The sequence below is a fragment of the Acipenser ruthenus genome, chromosome 45, assembly GCF_902713425.1.
Source record: "Acipenser ruthenus chromosome 45, fAciRut3.2 maternal haplotype, whole genome shotgun sequence".
Lineage (NCBI taxonomy): Eukaryota > Metazoa > Chordata > Actinopteri > Acipenseriformes > Acipenseridae > Acipenser > Acipenser ruthenus.
In genome coordinates this window covers 965,001-971,988 of record NC_081233.1, presented here as the reverse complement: position 1 = coordinate 971,988, position 6,988 = coordinate 965,001, and the positions used below count along the sequence as shown (strand labels likewise).

General features: G+C 46.5%; 1 long non-coding RNA gene across 1 annotated transcript; it reads right to left on the bottom strand.

Annotated features, from left to right (window-relative positions):
- Positions 1 to 6,228: 6,228 nt before the first annotated feature.
- On the bottom strand, positions 6,229 to 6,826 carry LOC131720940 (uncharacterized). Its single transcript, XR_009319775.1, has 2 exons — positions 6,761 to 6,826; positions 6,229 to 6,348 (listed from the first exon to the last, which is right to left on the bottom strand). It is a non-coding gene; the product is annotated as an uncharacterized LOC131720940 (long non-coding RNA).
- Positions 6,827 to 6,988: the final 162 nt, after the last annotated feature.

Below are 6,988 nucleotides of genomic sequence, written 5' to 3'. Positions count from 1 at the left end.
TGTATGTGTGTCAGTGTGTCTGTGCTGTGTGTCTGTAGTGTATGTGTGTCAGTGTGTCTGTGCTGTGTATCTGTACTGTATGTGTGTCAGTGTGTCTGTACTGTATGTGTGTCAGTGTGTCTGTGCTGTGTGTCTGTACTGTGTGTGTGTGTCAGTGTGTCTGTGCTGTGTGTCTGTACTGTGTGTGTGTCAGTGTGTCTGTGCTGTGTATCTGTACTGTATGTGTGTCAGTGTGTCTGTGCTGTGTGTCTGTAGTGTATGTGTGTCAGTGTGTCTGTGCTGTGTGTCTGTACTGTATGTGTGTCAGTGTGTCTGTGCTGTGTGTCTGTACTGTGTGTGTGTCAGTGTGTCTGTGCTGTGTGTCTGTACTGTATGTGTGTCAGTGTGTCTGTACTGTATGTGTGTCAGTGTGTCTGTGCTGTGTATCTGTACTGTATGTGTGTCAGTGTGTCTGTGCTGTGTGTCTGTAGTGTATGTGTGTCAGTGTGTCTGTGCTGTGTGTCTGTACTGTATGTGTGTCAGTGTGTCTGTGCTGTGTGTCTGTACTGTGTGTGTGTCAGTGTGTCTGTGCTGTGTGTCTGTGCTGTATGTGTGTCAGTGTGTCTGTGCTGTGTGTCTGTACTGTATGTGTGTCAGTGTGTCTGTGCTGTGTGTCTGTACTGTATGTGTGTCAGTGTGTCTGTGCTGTGTGTCTGTACTGGATGTGTGTCAGTGTGTCTGTGCTGTGTGTCTGTACTGTGTGTGTGTCAGTGTGTCTGTGCTGCGTGTCTGTACTGTATGTGTGTCAGTGTGTCTGTGCTGCGTGTCTGTACGGTATGTGTGTCAGTGTGTCTGTGCTGCGTATCTGTACTGTATGTGTGTCAGTGTGTCTGTGCTGTGTGTCTGTACTGTATGTGTGTCAGTGTGTCTGTGCTGTGTGTCTGTACTGTATGTGTGTCAGTGTGTCTGTGCTGTGTGTCTGTACTGTATGTGTGTCAGTGTGTCTGTGCTGTGTGTCTGTACTGTATGTGTGTCAGTGTGTCTGTGCTGTGTGTCTGTACTGTATGTGTGTCAGTGTGTCTGTGCTGTGTATCTGTACTGTGGATGTGTGTCAGTGTGTCTGTGCTGTGTGTCTGTACTGTATGTGTGTCAGTGTGTCTGTGCTGTGTGTCTGTACTGTATGTGTGTCAGTGTGTCTGTGCTGTGTGTCTGTGCTGTGTGTGTGTCAGTGTGTCTGTGCTGTGTGTCTGTACTATATGTGTGTCAGTGTGTCTGTGCTGTGTGTCTGTACTGTATGTGTGTCAGTGTGTCTGTGCTGTGTGTCTGTACTGTGTGTGTGTCAGTGTGTCTGTGCTGTGTGTCTGTAGTGTATGTGTGTCAGTGTGTCTGTGCTGTGTGTCTGTACTGTATGTGTGTCAGTGTGTCTGTGCTGTGTGTCTGTACTGTATGTGTGTCAGTGTGTCTGTGATGTGTGTCTGTACTGTATGTGTGTCAGTGTGTCTGTGCTGTGTATCTGTACTGTATGTGTGTCAGTGTGTCTGTGCTGTGTGTCTGTACGGTATGTGTGTCAGTGTGTCTGTGCTGTGTGTCTGTACTGTGGATGTGTGTCAGTGTGTCTGTGCTGTGCGTCTGTACTGTGTGTGTGTCAGTGTGTCTGTGCTGTGTATCTGTACTGTATGTTTGTCAGTGTGTCTGTGCTGTGTGTCTGTACTGTGTGTGTGTCAGTGTGTCTGTGCTGTGTGTCTGTACTGTATGTGTGTCAGTGTGTCTGTGCTGTGTATCTGTACTGTATTTGTGTCAGTGTGTCTGTGCTGTGTGTCTGTACTGTATGTGTGTCAGTGTGTCTGTGCTGTGTATCTGTACTGTGGATGTGTGTCAGTGTGTCTGTGCTGTGTGTCTGTAGTGTATGTGTGTCAGTGTGTCTGTGCTGTGTATCTGTACTGTATGTGTGTCAGTGTGTCTGTGCTGTGTGTCTGTACTGTATGTGTGTCAGTGTGTCTGTGCTGTGTGTCTGTACTGTGTGTGTGTGTCAGTGTGTCTGTGCTGTGTGTCTGTACTGTGTGTGTGTCAGTGTGTCTGTGCTGTGTATCTGTACTGTATGTGTGTCAGTGTGTCTGTGCTGTGTGTCTGTAGTGTATGTGTGTCAGTGTGTCTGTGCTGTGTGTCTGTACTGTATGTGTGTCAGTGTGTCTGTGCTGTGTGTCTGTACTGTGTGTGTGTCAGTGTGTCTGTGCTGTGTGTCTGTACTGTATGTGTGTCAGTGTGTCTGTGCTGTGTGTCTGTACTGTATGTGTGTCAGTGTGTCTGTGCTGTGTGTCTGTACTGTATGTGTGTCAGTGTGTCTGTGCTGTGTATCTGTACTGTGGATGTGTGTCAGTGTGTCTGTGCTGTGTGTCTGTACTATATGTGTGTCAGTGTGTCTGTGCTGTGTGTCTGTACTGTATGTGTGTCAGTGTGTCTGTGCTGTGTGTCTGTACTGTGTGTGTGTCAGTGTGTCTGTGCTGTGTGTCTGTACTGTATGTGTGTCAGTGTGTCTGTGCTGTGTGTCTGTACTGTATGTGTGTCAGTGTGTCTGTGCTGTGTGTCTGTACTGTATGTGTGTCAGTGTGTCTGTGATGTGTGTCTGTACTGTATGTGTGTCAGTGTGTCTGTGCTGTGTATCTGTACTGTATGTGTGTCAGTGTGTCTGTGCTGTGTGTCTGTACGGTATGTGTGTCAGTGTGTCTGTGCTGTGTGTCTGTACTGTGGATGTGTGTCAGTGTGTCTGTGCTGTGCGTCTGTACTGTGTGTGTGTCAGTGTGTCTGTGCTGTGTATCTGTACTGTATGTTTGTCAGTGTGTCTGTGCTGTGTGTCTGTACTGTGTGTGTGTCAGTGTGTCTGTGCTGTGTGTCTGTACTGTATGTGTGTCAGTGTGTCTGTGCTGTGTATCTGTACTGTATTTGTGTCAGTGTGTCTGTGCTGTGTGTCTGTACTGTATGTGTGTCAGTGTGTCTGTGCTGTGTATCTGTACTGTATGTGTGTCAGTGTGTCTGTGCTGTGTGTCTGTAGTGTATGTGTGTCAGTGTGTCTGTGCTGTGTATCTGTACTGTATGTGTGTCAGTGTGTCTGTGCTGTGTGTCTGTACTGTATGTGTGTCAGTGTGTCTGTGCTGTGTGTCTGTACTGTGTGTGTGTGTCAGTGTGTCTGTGCTGTGTGTCTGTACTGTGTGTGTGTCAGTGTGTCTGTGCTGTGTATCTGTACTGTATGTGTGTCAGTGTGTCTGTGCTGTGTGTCTGTAGTGTATGTGTGTCAGTGTGTCTGTGCTGTGTGTCTGTACTGTGTGTGTGTCAGTGTGTCTGTGCTGTGTGTCTGTACTGTATGTGTGTCAGTGTGTCTGTGCTGTGTGTCTGTACTGTATGTGTGTCAGTGTGTCTGTGCTGTGTGTCTGTACTGTATGTGTGTCAGTGTGTCTGTGCTGTGTATCTGTACTGTGGATGTGTGTCAGTGTGTCTGTGCTGTGTGTCTGTACTGTATGTGTGTCAGTGTGTCTGTGCTGTGTGTCTGTACTGTATGTGTGTCAGTGTGTCTGTGCTGTGTGTCTGTGCTGTGTGTGTGTCAGTGTGTCTGTGCTGTGTGTCTGTACTGTATGTGTGTCAGTGTGTCTGTGCTGTGTGTCTGTACTGTGTGTGTGTCAGTGTGTCTGTGCTGTGTGTCTGTACTGTATGTGTGTCAGTGTGTCTGTGCTGTGTGTCTGTACTGTATGTGTGTCAGTGTGTCTGTGCTGTGTGTCTGTACTGTGTGTGTGTCAGTGTGTCTGTGCTGTGTGTCTGTACTGTATGTGTGTCAGTGTGTCTGTGCTGTGTGTCTGTACTGTATGTGTGTCAGTGTGTCTGTGCTGTGTGTCTGTACTGTATGTGTGTCAGTGTGTCTGTGATGTGTGTCTGTACTGTATGTGTGTCAGTGTGTCTGTGCTGTGTATCTGTACTGTATGTGTGTCAGTGTGTCTGTACTGTGTGTCTGTACGGTATGTGTGTCAGTGTGTCTGTGCTGTGTGTCTGTACTGTGGATGTGTGTCAGTGTGTCTGTGCTGTGCGTCTGTACTGTGTGTGTGTCAGTGTGTCTGTGCTGTGTATCTGTACTGTATGTTTGTCAGTGTGTCTGTGCTGTGTGTCTGTACTGTGTGTGTGTCAGTGTGTCTGTGCTGTGTGTCTGTACTGTATGTGTGTCAGTGTGTCTGTGCTGTGTATCTGTACTGTATTTGTGTCAGTGTGTCTGTGCTGTGTGTCTGTACTGTATGTGTGTCAGTGTGTCTGTGCTGTGTATCTGTACTGTATGTGTGTCAGTGTGTCTGTGCTGTGTGTCTGTAGTGTATGTGTGTCAGTGTGTCTGTGCTGTGTATCTGTACTGTATGTATGTCAGTGTGTCTGTGCTGTGTGTCTGTACTGTATGTGTGTCAGTGTGTCTGTGCTGTGTGTCTGTACTGTGTGTGTGTGTCAGTGTGTCTGTGCTGTGTGTCTGTACTGTGTGTGTGTCAGTGTGTCTGTGCTGTGTATCTGTACTGTATGTGTGTCAGTGTGTCTGTGCTGTGTGTCTGTAGTGTATGTGTGTCAGTGTGTCTGTGCTGTGTGTCTGTACTGTATGTGTGTCAGTGTGTCTGTGCTGTGTGTCTGTACGGTATGTGTGTCAGTGTGTCTGTGCTGTGTGTCTGTACTGTGGATGTGTGTCAGTGTGTCTGTGCTGTGCGTCTGTACTGTGTGTGTGTCAGTGTGTCTGTGCTGTGTATCTGTACTGTATGTTTGTCAGTGTGTCTGTGCTGTGTGTCTGTACTGTGTGTGTGTCAGTGTGTCTGTGCTGTGTGTCTGTACTGTATGTGTGTCAGTGTGTCTGTGCTGTGTATCTGTACTGTATTTGTGTCAGTGTGTCTGTGCTGTGTGTCTGTACTGTATGTGTGTCAGTGTGTCTGTGCTGTGTATCTGTACTGTATGTGTGTCAGTGTGTCTGTGCTGTGTGTCTGTAGTGTATGTGTGTCAGTGTGTCTGTGCTGTGTATCTGTACTGTATGTGTGTCAGTGTGTCTGTGCTGTGTGTCTGTACTGTATGTGTGTCAGTGTGTCTGTGCTGTGTGTCTGTACTGTGTGTGTGTGTCAGTGTGTCTGTGCTGTGTGTCTGTACTGTGTGTGTGTCAGTGTGTCTGTGCTGTGTATCTGTACTGTATGTGTGTCAGTGTGTCTGTGCTGTGTGTCTGTAGTGTATGTGTGTCAGTGTGTCTGTGCTGTGTGTCTGTACTGTATGTGTGTCAGTGTGTCTGTGCTGTGTGTCTGTACTGTGTGTGTGTCAGTGTGTCTGTGCTGTGTATCTGTACTGTGGATGTGTGTCAGTGTGTCTGTGCTGTGTGTCTGTACTGTATGTGTGTCAGTGTGTCTGTGCTGTGTGTCTGTACTGTATGTGTGTCAGTGTGTCTGTGCTGTGTGTCTGTACTGTATGTGTGTCAGTGTGTCTGTGCTGTGTGTCTGTACTGTATGTGTGTCAGTGTGTCTGTGCTGTGTGCCTGTACTGTATGTGTGTCAGTGTGTCTGTGCTGTGTGTCTGTACTGTATGTGTGTCAGTGTGTCTGTGCTGTGTGTCTGTACTGTATGTGTGTCAGTGTGTCTGTGCTGTGTGTCTGTACTGTATGTGTGTCAGTGTGTCTGTTCTGTGTGTCTGTACTGTATGTGTGTCAGTGTGTCTGTGCTGTGTGTCTGTGCTGTGTGTGTGTCAGTGTGTCTGTGCTGTGTGTCTGTACTGTATGTGTGTCAGTGTGTCTGTGCTGTGTGTCTGTACTGTATGTGTGTCAGTGTGTCTGTGCTGTGTGTCTGTACTGTATGTGTGTCAGTGTGTCTGTGCTGTGTGTCTGTACTGTATGTGTGTCAGTGTGACTGTGCTGTGTGTCTGTGCTGTATGTGTGTCAGTGTGTCTGTGCTGTGTGTCTGTACTGTATGTGTGTCAGTGTGTCTGTGCTGTGTGTCTGTACTGTATGTGTGTCAGTGTGTCTGTGCTGTGTGTCTGTACTGTATGTGTGTCAGTGTGTCTGTGCTGTGTGTCTGTACTGTATGTGTGTCAGTGTGTCTGTGCTGTGTGTCTGTACTGTATGTGTGTCAGTGTGTCTGTGCTGTGTGTCTGTACTGTATGTGTGTCAGTGTGTCTGTGCTGTGTGTCTGTGTGCATAACCAATGGAACAGGCCCCGCCCCCAGCCCTGCTGAATTACACAGAATAAGAAGCAGAGACACAGAGAGGGAAGATGTTTCCTATTTTATTTGTTTCTAGACTACATTAGAGGAATTGCAGTTCCAACAAGAAGCCTCTGCTTTTAAACAGGCGCGCGATTCTCCTCCTCTACTGCACGCCTTCTCCTGAAAAAAAAAAAAAACACCACAAGCTTGAAATAGAAGAATAACACTGATACATTATAAAATGCATTTAAGTAGAGGAGATTATATGGAGTGAATGGCGTCTTCTGGCTGGTATTATTATTATTTATTTCTGAGCAGACGCATAAACGTATACATTATAAACTACATTCAAATACAAAGTCACATGAAGTCAGACCCCAGGCAAGTCTGTTACAAGGATCTGTCCGCTTCCTAAAAAATATTTACATTTCTACTGATGGAGTCGCCTGCCTCGCTGAAGCCACGTTGCTGCTGTTTGTCAAAATGTTACAGTTGCAGGGATGATGTCACTGAAACAGCTGGAGCAACATGTGGGGACTGAGAACTCCATTTAAAAAAAAGAACAAAAACCCGGACACTTTAAAAGACGTACCTTCACCCTGTGCGACTGGAGGAAGAATCAGGATAATGGGACCTTTTGACGCAGATGAAAAGAAATACAAAGCTGTGAGGCCTATGTGGAGAAAAACTGCACTACAAATTCATATGCATATTTTTTAGAATTATTTTCGTGTTTTCAAAATGGAAAATCCACCAAACGAAGATAGTCTTAAACAAAACAAAACAAAAAATTCTTAAAAGTTAATTTATTTCAAATGTT